At 48.8% G+C, this 14,605-nt stretch overlaps 1 protein-coding gene across 3 annotated transcripts in view; it reads right to left on the reverse strand.

The window, feature by feature from the left end:
- Window positions 1–14,605, reverse strand: part of FGR (FGR proto-oncogene, Src family tyrosine kinase) — a 367,556-nt gene that overhangs the window by 223,688 nt on the left and 129,263 nt on the right. The gene's annotated exons all lie outside the window — the stretch shown is intronic.

Consider the following 14,605-nt stretch of genomic DNA (forward strand, 5'->3'; position numbering starts at 1 on the left):
GCAAATGTCTCTTAAAACAGGGGTGTTGCTAGATCTGAAAGAGATCTGGGGCTATTGTAATGTCTGCATTGTAGGGACTCGGGGATAGCTACCCTTTTGGTTGTAGCCCATGAGCTTCTATCCGGGGCTACAACCAAAAGACCCGGTGCTATAGCCCCACCCCCCCAATCACCCCAGCGACGTCTCTGCCTTAAGAGGTGAGAATGGTGGCTGAATAGAAATGGGAGAGGTGCATAACGATGCACTGCTGTGTGAAATAATGACAGCAAGCAGGTGACCTCATCATGCATTTTCCTTCTGCTTGCGTCTTTAAGCATTGATAATCCTAACCAATGTATATCCTTCGCTAAGGATGCCTTTTCATCGGTGCAGTGGCATCGCTAGGGGGTGGCTTGGGGTGGCCAGGGCCCCCCCTGTGAAACCATGTGCCCCCCCTTGTGCCCCCATGCCTAAGACGAGCAGTGACCATGTTCTCCCCTTACATTTGTCCGTGCCCCCCCTACTTTTGTCTTTGGCCCCCTCTGTGCCACTCCTAAATTTGAATCCTGGCAATGCCACTGCATCAGTGATTGGGCATGCTCACACCGAGCCCCAGCCCCTCCTCTTCTAAAATTCTCTGGAAACAAGATGCAAGAAAGGCCAAAGACCCCAATGGAGGACCCAATATTGTGCCATTTCATGCTGGCATCCGAATCCTTAGGCTGTCTGTAGGATTATACTAGGCTCACGTTTACAGACATTTGAATAGTATTTGAGTGTTGTGAAAAATGAAATGAACATCAAGTCCACTGGCCATTATTCAATTCCTTTATGAACTTTATTTGGGTTAAAATGCATCAACGTACGTGTAAAATCATGTCCATTGCATAAAAAAGCATAAAAACAAAAGGACGTGCATATGTTAAAACTTCATGCGAAGGCGGATGAACACCCTTGTCGCATATTAAAATCACAGTAAGCACCCGATTATATCACTATTATTAAACAACATACAAAGACACAATACTAACAAAGACAACTTCATTAATCAGTAACATTCCAAACTCCTGCCCCGTCATTATTCTGACTCTTCTGACTCATGCCCTGATAAAAAATCTCACTCATTTCTATTTAATGTATTTATTAGTATAACACAGCCAGTTAGGCTTTTTATACGTACCATTCCAATTAAAATGTACATTCAAGTTTACCATAAATAGATGAAAAATAAAGCAACTTCAACCACTAGAAGACAACAAGCATCAAAGTGCAAACATTCCAGGTAGCCTATTCTAATGATGTTAAAAAGGACCATGCTTCACACTGCTAACACATCCGTTTCAATATTCCATCCACTTCACCCCACAGTTTAGTCAAATGATATATTAAGCTAACATCATCTCCATCCAGGTAAGTGCTAAAGACCGGTTTTGTACGATCAGACCGAAAAAAGGTCACCCCGCTCACTATACTGTGTGGCATAGTGAGTGGGGTGTAGCGGGGGACACCCCCGCAGCACACCCGCAAAAAAATAAAAAAAAAATAAAAAATTAAAAACACTATCATATAGTGAGCGGAGGTTGCGGGGGAAACCCCTGCAGCCCCCGTAGTATGTGTGTTTGCATGAGAAAGGTGCAAACATTTGGTAGTTCGCACTTTTCTCATGCAAACATTCCGGCCGCAGCAAAACCAGCCGCGGTCGGATCACTTAGAATCCTAAAGACCTACTGTAAAGTTCTGGGTTCCCAATGCTGACTGACATCTCTTGATGTTCCAGTTGTTCCTTTAATGAGTTTCCAGTACATCTTTTATGTCTCTTATGTCAAGTTCATCTGAGCTTCAGGCAACATGCACCAGCACCCTCCCAGGTAGGCTACATCTCACCAACTCCCTCACTCAGAACTCTCAACCATACAACATTCTCACCAGCAAGATTCCCTGTCACTCACTCAGCATTTACTCATTCTGCAAAGACAACATGCCAACCTAAATCACTACACCTACCCTCTGTGTCAACTCCACACATCAAACAAGCGTTGCCACGAATAGTTGCCAAAGCCTCGCACTTGATGATTAAGTGTTTAAGAGTTTCCAAGTCCGCCATTCCACAGAGCCTACAGTAATTCCACTAATGCATGGATAACTTTCCACTCAGTTGCACTTCATAATAACGGGAGAGCAAGTCTAAATTGTTTTAAACCACTGCTCCTCAGTACGTCAACAGGGAACTGATTCCTAATGTCCGTATAGAAGGGACAACGTACCATGAAACGAGTCAAGGTTTTTGCGTTATCCACAAAACCAGCAGGCAGAAGATGGACCTCTGGCGGGTCCATCCTCTATTTGTAAGTCACATCTTTCAAAGAAAGGACATTTCATCTGGCCCTAGTGAGGAAATTCCTAAGTCAAAGTTCTGTGACCACAGGCAGCCTTTTATCCCCCCTTTCCTTTTTAGGGGGACCTGCAGAACATCTAACTTCTGGCTTTACTCTCATTGCCTCCTCTCTAGTATCGGCCAGATCATTCCGTAACTTGATCGCGGTTAGTGATGCCCTTTAAATTCTCAGGATGTTCTTTGTGAGGCTAGGGAGCAATCATCCCCCTAGGGGTGGCAGCAGGCGGGACCTCACAGAGAGAGACTCCCCCATGGGACAGGTAATTCTGTTCCACAGAGGAACTCTCTAAAACCCTTCCAGAGTTGGGGAAGCCAAACCGGTGCCATGGCCTTTGCAAGGTGGACCGTTGGATCCTACAACACAGAGACCATCAGTCCCAGCACTATCTGGATCCACGCAGGTGATCGAGGAGGAAGCAATGAACAAAGAGTAAGACACCTGCAAACCCTGAAAGAACCGGAGACGCATTCCCAGTTCAAGTCCGGTAACAGGAACTGCGGGAGACCCGGGTGGGGGTTGGGATTGTGAGGACATTGGCGCGACACCATTGGGCAGATCAGGTTCAAGCCCCCTCCTCCCCTCCACCGTTGGGCTATGTTGACTCAGGCAGAACAGGACAGAGTTTAAACGGTGCCCGTGCTTCGCTGTTAACAAAAACCCTGCAATTACTACGTCACTGTAGCACTTACATTCATATGCATACATTTTAAGGCAACTGAAGTTGTGATGTGGGGTTAATACTTGCGTGCCAGGGGAGTGATTGGAAGGGTGGGTGGGACAGCTCATTCTCACAGCAGTCTTTCAGTGTGTGGCTTCAAACAGGAAGGGGAGAGTTAACTGCTTGTAACATTGGAGCTGCACTAGACCTGTCTTATTAGAATGCGTAAAGAAGTTAGATGTGTCCAAACAAGTACCTTTGCCCCTCCCTCACAGTCTCTGAAGTTAGTGCCACTCCCAACATTTTAAGTGTTAGCCCCCCGACCCTCCAAAACTTTAGCCTAGGGTCACCCCTGTGTAAGATCATGTGCTACCAGCATTCGCCTTCTGGCTTCTGAACGGCTTCACCACCAAACGGATTGAGGCCAAAATGACTGCCTATGCACAGTTCTAAACATATGCAACAGCATACATCACGTGCTCTGGCTGGCCACCATGGACAGTGTGTGTGGGTTTGGGTGCCGCTATCCAGAATCTGGAGGCTGCAAACCAACCCAAAAATTGCAATGGGCTCTAGCCCCGGATCTTTTACAAACCTAGCAACGCCCCTGGGGATGACCAAAGGGCATCAGGAGTGATCTCCCTCGCACAGTATTGATCAGAGAGCAAAGAACTAAGAGTGCATCAGGAGTGATCTCACTCATCACAATATTGATTGGAGAACCCAGAAACAAAAGTGCATCAGGAGTGATCTTTCACACCACAGGGACACCATCAAACCAAACCACTGAGAATGATGGTCTTATCTGAGACTGACAGTGCTGTGACGATGCAGACTGAACCAAGAATAAGGAGTGCTCAACAAAAAGAGAGGCGGGACAACAATCCTCTGCTTGGGAGGATCCAGCAACCTGTAGTAAAAAAGGAAGAAGGTCTTCTCTTAGAGAGAAACAAAGCCCAGGAGCTAGAAATCAGTCAAGTTGTGACTGAAACAGGAGACAGAGAGATCTTCCGTTGGGAGGAAGGCAGAAGGTGTTGTTGGCCAGCAGCCTCGAGGAAGTCTGAGGCTGACGAGCAGAGGGGAAGAAAACCCCAAGAAGGAGAAGCACGCAAGAGTGGTGGACGGTGTGACCCTGGAGGGGTAGACTGGTGACTCTGACAAACTACAGCAAGACAGTTGGAGCCTGGAAGCCGCAGAGAAGAGTCCAAAGTAGACGGAATGACAAACCAAGCTGTTCTGACAATGCACAAAGTCCTGCTCCTGCGCACAGAACCCGTGACGCCACCCCTCGAAAAGCAACGTAACAGGAACAGCGGGAGACCCGGGAGGGAACACAGCAATAAAGAATACGGTCTGCCTACTCATCACAGTGAGTGGCCTGAAGTTAAAAAGAGTGACAAACACTATGGGACTCAGCCTACTCATCCCAGTGAGTGGTCTAAAGTTAAGAAGAGTGATATACACTCTGGGACGCAGCCTTCTTGTCCAAGTGGGTGGGCAAAAGTGAAAAACCCTTGTGACCCATCCTACCCGTCTCAGCGAAATAAGAACAGGACAAGATCATTATTATTGAGTATACAATAAGAATAGCAAGGAGCAAGACAGTGAATTAGAAGAGGGGGAATATGATATCAACTGTCTTAGGCACAAAGAGTTGAAGAACAGTAGCAACAGAGAGAATATGAGGGAATCAGTCCCCCTATTGGAACCAGGAAGAGAAAGACTTTTAGAGAAGAGAGATCCTTTTCCAGGATATCCAAAGCTATCAGGCTCGACGTCGGAAAGCGCCTCCCTCGACTCCTCACCTGTGTCGGCGGAACAGTGCAATGATGCCGTCTGGGGCTCCAGTGCAATGATGCCGTCTGGGGCTCCAGTGCAATGATGCCGTCTGGGGCTCCAGTGCAATGATGCCGTCTGGGGCTCCAGTGCAATGATGCCGTCTGGGGCTCCAGTGCAATGATGCCGTCTGGGGCTCCAGTGCAATGATGCCGTCTGGGGCTCCAGTGCAATGATGCCGCCTGGGGCTCCAGTGCAATGATGCTCTCTGGGGCTCCAGTGCAATGATGCCGCCTGGGGCTCCAGTGCAATGATGCCGCCTGGGGCTCCAGTGCAATGATGCCGTCTGGGGCTCCAGTGCAATGATGCTGACCCATCTGGGAATCCAGGGCCATACTGTTATTCAGGATTAACTATCATTGCACTCCGGTGCAAGGCAACCGCCCTGGATCCTGCCACAAGCACTCTCCTTCAACAGAATAGTGTGATGTTCACGGTGTGTGCTGAGAAATCAGGCACACTGTCCCATGTTTTGGGGAGAGTAGCGGGAAAGCACACATTTTGACCCAGTAAAATGGCTGAGAAAACACCCTTTTACCCCCAAATATAAAACCTTAAAGCTAGAGAGGCGGGTGGGCAGAAGCATCAGCTAAGGCTCTCCTAATCCCCTACCACCAGGGGGGGGAAGAAGCATCAGTTTAGGCTCTCCCAATCCCCTACCACCTAGGGTGGGAAGAAGCATCATCTTAGGCTCTCCTGTTCCCCTACCACCTAGGGTGGGAAGAGGCATCAGTTTAGGCTCTCCTATTACCCTACCACCTAGGGTGGGAAGAAGCATCAGCTTAGGCTCTCCTGTTCCCCTACCACCTCGGGTCGAAAGAAGCATCAGCTTAGGCTCTCCTGTTCCCCTACCACCTCGGGTCGGAAGAAGCATCAGCTTAGGCTCTCCTGTTCCCCTACTACCTAGGGTGGGAAGAGGCATCAGCTTAGGCTCGCCTGTTCCCCTACCACCTGGGGTGGGAAGAAGCATCATCTTAGGCTCTCCTACTACCCTACCACCTAAGGTGGGACGAAGCATCAGCTTAGGCTCTCCTGTTCCCCTACCACCTAGGGTCAGAAGAAGCATCAGCTTAGGCTCTCCTGTTCCCCTACCACCTAGGGTGGGAAGAAGCATCAGCTTAGGCTCTCCCGTTCCTCTACCACCTAGGGAGGGAAGAAGCATCATCTTAGGGTCTCCTGTTCCTCTACCATCTAGGGTCGGAAAAAGCATCAGCTTAGGCTCTCCTGTTCCCCTACCACCTAGGGTGGGAAGAAGCATCAGCTTAGGCTCTCCCGTTCCTCTACCACCTAGGGAGGGAAGAAGCATCAGCTTAGGCTCTCCTATTACCCTACCACCTAGGGTGGGAAGAGGCATCAGCTTAGGCTCTCCTATTACCCTACCACCTAGGGTGGGAAGAGGCATCAGCTTAGGCTCTCCTGTCCCTCTGCCACCTAGTGTGGGAAGAAGCATCAGCTTAGGCTCTCCTATTACCCTACCACCTAGGGTGGGAAGAAGCCCCCCTGTTCCTCTACCACCTAGGGTGGGAAGAAGGATCAGTTTAGGCTCTCCTATTACCCTACCACCTCGGGTGGGAAGAAGCCCTCCTGTTCCATAACCACCTAGGGTGGGAAGAGGCATCAGCTTAGGATCTCTTATTCCCCTACCACCTAACACTATTCACATCTTGTTGGCTACCACTTCTGCGCCTTGCACAGTCTCCAGCACAACATACCCTTCAACTACCACCATTCCGATACCAGCTTCTACCACTTCCAGACCCTGACCAATCTATGGCCCTGCATTGCCCTTGCACTCCAGCCTCGGCTTCCATAACTCCCCTTCCTCAGACATTCCCCAGCTCAGAACTCCCCTTTGCCTACTACCCTTTCAATATCAACCACGCACACCGCCATTGCACTTCCAAGCCATCACAATCATTGCCAACCAGTTTCGCCGGTGACCTACTACCATGCTCAGCTGTAACACTCATGAACTCCTACATTACCCCTAGACATTCCAACGTGGCCACTCACACATTAGGGCTTAGCCAGAAGCCGACCAGTGTTCAGCGGGGTGTAGATGGCAGCCGCGTCCATCATTATCCCCACCTACATGTAGGTTGAGTCTAAAACTCCCATCTCTCTTAACCTACATTAGGGTTCACCCATGCCACGTTTGTCCTCGGCCAACCTCTCTACCCAGACGCCCCTCTACACCTCAAAATCCTTATTCTCAATGAATTGCTCTGTCAGTAACCTGCACCTGAAGATAGCGTTCATTTAGATGTTGGAGTGAAAATTGCAGCATACTGTCGAGGAGGCTAATATTAAGGCTGGGTACTTCTCCGGAGAGCAAAGCACCATGCCAAAGTGAAACCTGCAGGAGTTGGGTGCATTCTGGGTAGGGGAGCAGGTGGGGACCAAAGTGCAAAAGTCCCAGAATGGCGAGGCACCTTTGGGTGGGCAGCATGTTTGAAGGAGGCCTTTGAAGTACTCAATAGGACTTGCACAGCAACATATGGCGAGGTCCCTGTTGACTGTTGGGAAGTCACATGGCGGGATGCTGTAATGTTATACCGTGGCCACTAGATGGCAGTGTCTGGAAGCAGGGCATTATTCAGCATAGCAGGAGTGAGGGGGCAAACTATGGAAAAAGTTCTGATTTTTAGTTTTGGCTATTAGGTGGCACTAAAGCGCCACCTATAAGCTGAAACTATTGCATTACAGTACAGCTATGGAGAAATGGCAAATGGGAAGGGACACAATACTTGTTAGTGTTTTTTGGCCATTTACACACCCATTTATATGCTATGGCCATGCAAATTCCTATGGCCATTCTCACCCACTTCCTGCCCCTTCCCGCCCAAAACACATTCTTCTGCGATCTCTTTGAACTAGTATAAGGCCTTCCTTTCAAACTTTGCACTAAAATTGCCTGCCAGTGTTTCTTCAAAGCAGTCTTCTCAGAGCGAATGACTTTATTGGATCAGTAAATGCACCATTGGTATAATTAACCAGGTCTGCCTTCAGCCACCCGATTTAGGAGTGTAGTCCTGTCAAAACAAGTATTGTCAAAGCCAACAATTTTGGCTTGTTGGCCAACAATTTTGGCTTGTTGTATAAGTATTAAACATTTGGAAGGGAACCGCTGTCAGAAGCCCAGGTACTCGCACCATTTTGCAGCTGCTACCATGGATGGCCAATTATTACCAAGCACTCTGGCAGCCCCTGGCGAAATCCTTTCCCATGCATACACAAAAGCCAAAATGTGTGGGCATTGCCAATGCTTGTTTTTTTTTTTAAAGGTGGAAATCAGGCTCTCCCAATATGCGGTCAAATAAGGTAGCAAGACATAACTAGCCATCTTCATGGACTTTCATGCCCCATTTGACAATACCACTACAGTCTAGTAGTTGCAGCTGGTGAATTTGCAAAATGGAGGGGCGTTACGGTATTCCCCGAATTGAATTGGGCAAGTGCCCCTGAACTAATCCTAACCCTAAAAACTTTGGCAGGTGCTTCCCATTGTACATATTGGCAAAGGAGGAGGGGCTCGCTTCCCCTCGGTAGCAGCTAACCACTGGAATGTCCTTACCACAGCCTTTAGAGGAGAAAGCTCATACTGGACCTTCCGATCTTCGCCTAACACACTGACCTCTTTGCAGGAATAATTGACTCTTGTTCTATATTAACTTCACCCTGTTATTACTTCATGTCCATAGCATTCTATGCATTGCCTTACTGAAGCGTGTTTATGCAACTGGTTGCAACAGCGCCTTGGTGCCCCAGGGTTTGGGTGCTTTACAAATGTAAAAATAAATGCATAGTTTAAAAATAACTCGTTGAAATCATGCCTTTCACTGCAAACATTTCTGAAAAATTGGATAACAATATTGAATGTACAGACGGCACTGCAGGGCACACATAAAACCCTTTTTAACAGGAGTTGGTGGTGGCTGTCCTCAAAGAAAAAATGGAGGCCACTCTCAACAGTACATACCCGCATCGCCCCACTTTCAAGAAGGTTCTGCTCAGACCAGATTTGAGGTCGGCCCCCCTTTCTGTGTGCTTTGTGTCCAGAGAATGTAATGAGGGTGGTGTCAACAATACATGCTAGATTTTCCCCTGTAAAACACATTTTTATGCTGCTAGTGTCCAAAAAAGGGCAGTTTCGGCAATATATGTCCACACTACCCACCTTTCATGCTGCTAGCTGTAAATCCTGCATTCTATCTCAATATATGCACAAGTTTACCCCAGTTCTGCATCGTGTTACTCTCCGGGGATACAATTTGCGCCATTGCCCCCGACACACCCACATTCGTACACATACATACACGAACACATTCACGCAAACAAGCCACTTTTTTCTTTGTTATGGGTCTCAAAGCGAGAAATGTTTATTTCCTGCCTTACATTACAAACAGTTCCGCAGCCTGGCAATCTGTGCATCCTTACACAAAGACATTAAGCCAAAAGACTATAATTGTGGCTTTATTTGCACATCCGAAATGGAAAAATATAGGATCCAGAATGCAAAAAATGCTGTTCCAAAAATGCCCTATTTTACACTACTGTACTGACAGCACTTTAAGACAGAAAATAAAAGAACATGTTTTCTAAGGTCACCTGGGTATAGATTGTGCGTCACAAACTTCCAGCTTCCTGTTGCGAATGATGCGCAAACTTCCAGCGTGCAGTTACGCATGATGCGCAAATCTCCAGCTTGCTGTTACGTGCTGTTACACATGATGCACACACTTCCAGGTTGCTGTTACGCATGATGCACACACTTCCAGCTTGCTGTTACGCATGATGCACACACTTCCAGCTTGCTGTTACGCATGATGCACACACTTCCAGCTTGCTGTTACGCATGATGCACACACTTCCAGGTTGCTGTTACGCATGATGCACAAACCTCCTGCTTGCTGTTACGCATGATGCACACACTTCCAGCTTGCTGTTACGTGCTTTTACGCATGATGCACACACTTCCAGGTTGCTGTTACGCATGATGCACACACTTCCAGCTTGCTGTTACGCATGATGCACACACTTCCAGCTTGCTGTTACGCATGATGCACACACTTCCAGGTTGCTGTTACGCATGATGCACACCCTTCCAGCTTGCTGTTACGCATGATGCACGCACTTCCAGCTTGCTGTTACGCATGGTGCACGCAGTTCCAGCTTGCTGTTACGCATGATGCACGCGCTTCCAGCTTGCTGTTACGCATGATACACACGCTTCCAGCTTGCTGTTACGCATGATGCACGAGCTTCCAGCTTGCTGTTACGCATGATGCACACACTTCCAGCTTGCTGTTACGCATGATGCACACACTTCCAGGTTGCTGTTACGCATGATGAGCACACTTCCAGCTTGCTGTTACGCATGATGCACCCTTCCTGCTTGCTGTTACGCATGATGAGCATACTTCCAGCTTGCTGTTACGCATGATGCACACCCTTCCAGCTTGCTGTTATGCATGATGCACGCACTTCCAGCTTGCTGTTACGCATGATGCACGCAGTTCCAGCTTGCTGTTACGCACGATGCACAAACCTCCAGCTTGCTGTTACGCATGATGCACAAACCTCCAGCTTGCTGTTACGCATGATGCACACACTTCCAGCTTGCTGTTACGTGCTGTTACGCATGATGCACACACTTCCAGCTTGCTGTTACACATGATGCACACACTTCCAGGTTGCTGTTACGCATGATGCACACACTTCCAGGTTGCTGTTACGCATGATGCACACACTTCCAGCTTGCTGTTACGCATGATGCACACACTTCCAGCTTGCTGTTACGCATGATGCACACACTTCCAGCTTGCTGTTACGCATGATGAGCACACTTCCAGCTTGCTGTTACGCATGATGCACCCTTCCTGCTTGCTGTTACGCATGATGAGCATACTTCCAGCTTGCTGTTACGCATGATGCACACCCTTCCAGCTTGCTGTTACGCATGATGCACGCACTTCCAGCTTGCTGTTACGCATGATGCACGCAGTTCCAGCTTGCTGTTACGCATGATGCACGCGCTTCCAGCTTGCTGTTACGCATGATACACACGCTTCCAGCTTGCTGTTACGCATGATGCACGCGCTTCCAGCTTGCTGTTACGCATGATGCACGCGCTTCCAGCTTGCTGTTACGCATGATACACGCGCTTCCAGCTTGCTGTTACGCATGATGCACAAACCTCCAGCTTGCTGTTACGCATGATGCACACACTTCCAGCTTGCTGTTACGTGCTGTTACGCATGATGCACACACTTCCAGCTTGCTGTTACGCATGATGCACACACTTCCAGGTTGCTGTTACGCATGATGCACACACTTCCAGCTTGCTGTTACGCATGATGCACACACTTCCAGCTTGCTGTTACGCATGATGCGCACACTTCCAGGTTGCTGTTACGCATGATGAGCACACTTCCAGCTTGCTGTTACGCATGATGCACCCTTCCAGCTTGCTGTTATGCATGATGCACACACTTCCAGGTTGCTGTTACGCATGATGAGCACACTTCCAGCTTGCTGTTACGCATGATGCACACCCTTCCAGCTTGCTGTTACGCATGATGCACGCGCTTCCAGCTTGCTGTTACGCATGATACACGCGCTTCCAGCTTGCTGTTACGCATGATGTTAACAATGTTGGACTGCCCACACAAGAGCCAACTAATTTCTTGCACGCAAAGCTAGCAGAGATCGTGGTTATAAATACATATTTAAAAAGAGCATTATTGTGTTACCTTCATTGGCTTGGTAGCAGACCTAGGTTTTCTAGATAGGAAAGGGCAAAGGGAGCATCTTTCATTTGGAAATGTCCCAGCACTACCAGGGGACTAGAAATTCTTGCAGAAGAAAGACTCTGCTAACAAAAGGGCTGTTTTACAACAGTAATGTAGGGCCATTGTAAAGGTGCTTTTTGTCTTCTGCATTTTGTTTCTGCTCATGACAGATGTGAAGGTAGGCAGGTCGCTTCCGAAACAGCACAAAATGGCATGGGAGTGGCTGCTGCCCATTACCAGGGCATTGTTAAAACATGCACAGGCTATGGACGTCATTTAGGGGTCGCAACTGCGACCCCTTAGACCTCCCTTGCTACCCCTAAAAAATAATTTAAAAAAATATATATTTTTTCATTTTCTTTTTTTTTTTACATTGAGACTCATGGGCTGTGGCCAGCAGCATGTGGCTCTTTGTTTCTGGAGTGGCTGGTTTTCTGGCCATAGCTGTTAAAATAGCTCAGTGGGTTGAGCGTTGGCTGCTGCAATGCTTGTGTGATCTGCAGGTCACATGCTCGACTCCCAGCAAGGTCAATTCAGCCTTTCATCCTGCTGAGGTTGATACATGAGTACCAACACAGGTTTGGTGATATTGTATGTATATTTGTTTTATATGAAGCATTTAAGCGTAAGTGCTATATAATAACACATAATTATCGTTTGGCTGTGGATGTTTGCTTGCATTCACAGTGATTTGGTAATATGGGCCAATATACACTGATCTTAACGATACATATGGTGATCAATTCTTGTATGAAATGTATATAACTTTACAGTGATATAGTAACCATATTTTCCATAGTGTATTCAGAAACAATGCTATGTGATGCCACTTCCTGTTTTGTCATGGGCTGAAAGATCGCGTTCCATCGCTTCCCGTGATGTCACTTTGGGGTGGGTCAAATGACATCACTTCCTGTGATGTCATCAGAGGTCAAGGGCTTTGTGAGGTCACTTCTGCTACCCCTGGCATTTTGGTGAAATGACATCCTTGGGACAGGCATGCAAGCTTTACCCCCCAAGACAGCAGCGGGATGTTTGTCCGGGACCAGTGGCGGCTGCTATCATGGGGCGGCCGGGCGCCGCCCCCCCAGAAAAGAAGGAGAAAAGAAAGAGGAAGCTAAAAGAGATTCAATCTGAGAACTTCTCTGATTGAATCTCTTTTAGCTTGCATTTCCTTTGCCAACAGCGCGGGGGCGCTGTGGCAAGGCAACAATGATAAAGGGCCGGGCCCGGCTGTTAACACAGCGGGGCGCGTCCCGTTTTACGCTTTTTTCTTCAATAGTAGAGTGAGTGGAGCTCATAGCTCCACGCACTCTACGTAAGCCCCCTTTAATTAGAAGGCTGGCGGGGCGCTTCAGGGGTGGCCCCGCCAGTCTAAAATGTGCGTAAACAGCGCACTAGGTCCGGGTCGTCCCTCGTCACTGAAATTCCCTCCCCTCCCCTGCATGGACACAGTAATGTCATTGGCTGTTTGCCAGCCAATGACAACCCTTGCATTGGCTGGCAAACAGCCAATGACATTACTGTATCTATGCAGATCTCTGGTGCTGGGGGTGTGTGGGTGTACCTGCGCCACCTTCACACTCTCTTTAGACGACACGACGGCAGGAGTCACGAGTCGACGCAAGCCCAGCTGCCCGGCCCTGAAGACCATCCACCAGCCCAGCAGAGACGGCCTGGACCCTGGCTAGGAGCCGGCGGGTAAGTAGTAGCCAGGTGGTCCCAGCAGATTTGTTTGTGTTTTTAGGCCCGGGCGGGGACGTGGCCCACGGACCACAGCCCCAGTCAGCAACACTGAAAGACGTGTAGGCCAGGCCTACGTCTTTCAGTATTACTGACTGCGGTCAACTTAATGGGGCCTTGTTTCCACTCAAGTCTCCGGCGGGCGGGCCTGGTGGTAGCGGGCCCGGGCCCGCCTACCACCAAGGCGGGGGCCGCCAGGCCTGGGCCTTTACCCCAGGTCCGTGGGCCAAGGCCCAACGGCCTTGGTCCACGCGGACAGCAAGACCCAGGCAGGCGTGCTGCTGCTGCCCAGTGCGGGCCGCGTTACAGAATCTCCAATCCATCCAAAATGTGCCGTTTTATATTTTCGGCATTTTTTGTCGAAAAATGCCGAAAATATAAAACGGCACAATTAGCATGATGCGGAGTGGTCGCGGGCCGCGGCTGATCAGCTCCACAGTGATGAGTGCCCTTCTCAAGCTGGGCGCAATGATTTCCAACTGGATGTCCCAGACTCTGCCTTCTCTGGTGGGGCTGAACGCCACCCGGCTGCCTTCCTCCGACCCTCTGGTAAATCCGGACTTGTCTCTTCCATCGCTGCCAGCGCTGAACCCCTTGCAGCTTTGCTGGAACTCAGCAGTGCCGGTTCGTTCCTGAGGCACGTGTGCAAACTTTCTGACTGCATGTTTCCCTTTTAACAATGACACTGCCATGATGCAGATGCCGGGGAGTTGAGCAGAGCTGTAGGATGCACCCGGGGCAGATGTTCAGGAGCTTAGAGAATTACTCAATATATGTTGCTGACAGGAATATTGCTTTGGAAAGTTTGTCTTCGCCTGACGACGCTGGTGCATTTAATTGACGTTATTGCCGTTTTCTTCTACAACATCAACTGCGCGTAAAACTTTGGGATGTGGTACCCATACTTGCCAGGTGTGTGTGTGTGTTCACGTTTGCCTTGCTACACACGTGACGTCGGGCAACTTCGGGTCGCATTTTAAGGATGTCTTTGGTTTTCCCACTAATTGCTGTGCTTAATGAATGCGCTCATGTATGTGTTTACTTATTTATTGAGGTGGTTGTTTAACACTGCGTGCACATGGCAATGCCATCCTGTGGGTAGAGGCCAGCTTTGCAACTACCCGGCATGCATGCTACATTCTGTACAGCATACCACTTGACGAGCAGACACATTTGTGAATGCAGAGGCGTTTCTCATATTC

The sequence above is a fragment of the Ambystoma mexicanum genome, chromosome 11, assembly GCF_040938575.1.
Source record: "Ambystoma mexicanum isolate Mex_15411 chromosome 11, UKY_AmexF1_1, whole genome shotgun sequence".
In the NCBI taxonomy this organism is placed as follows: domain Eukaryota; kingdom Metazoa; phylum Chordata; class Amphibia; order Caudata; family Ambystomatidae; genus Ambystoma; species Ambystoma mexicanum.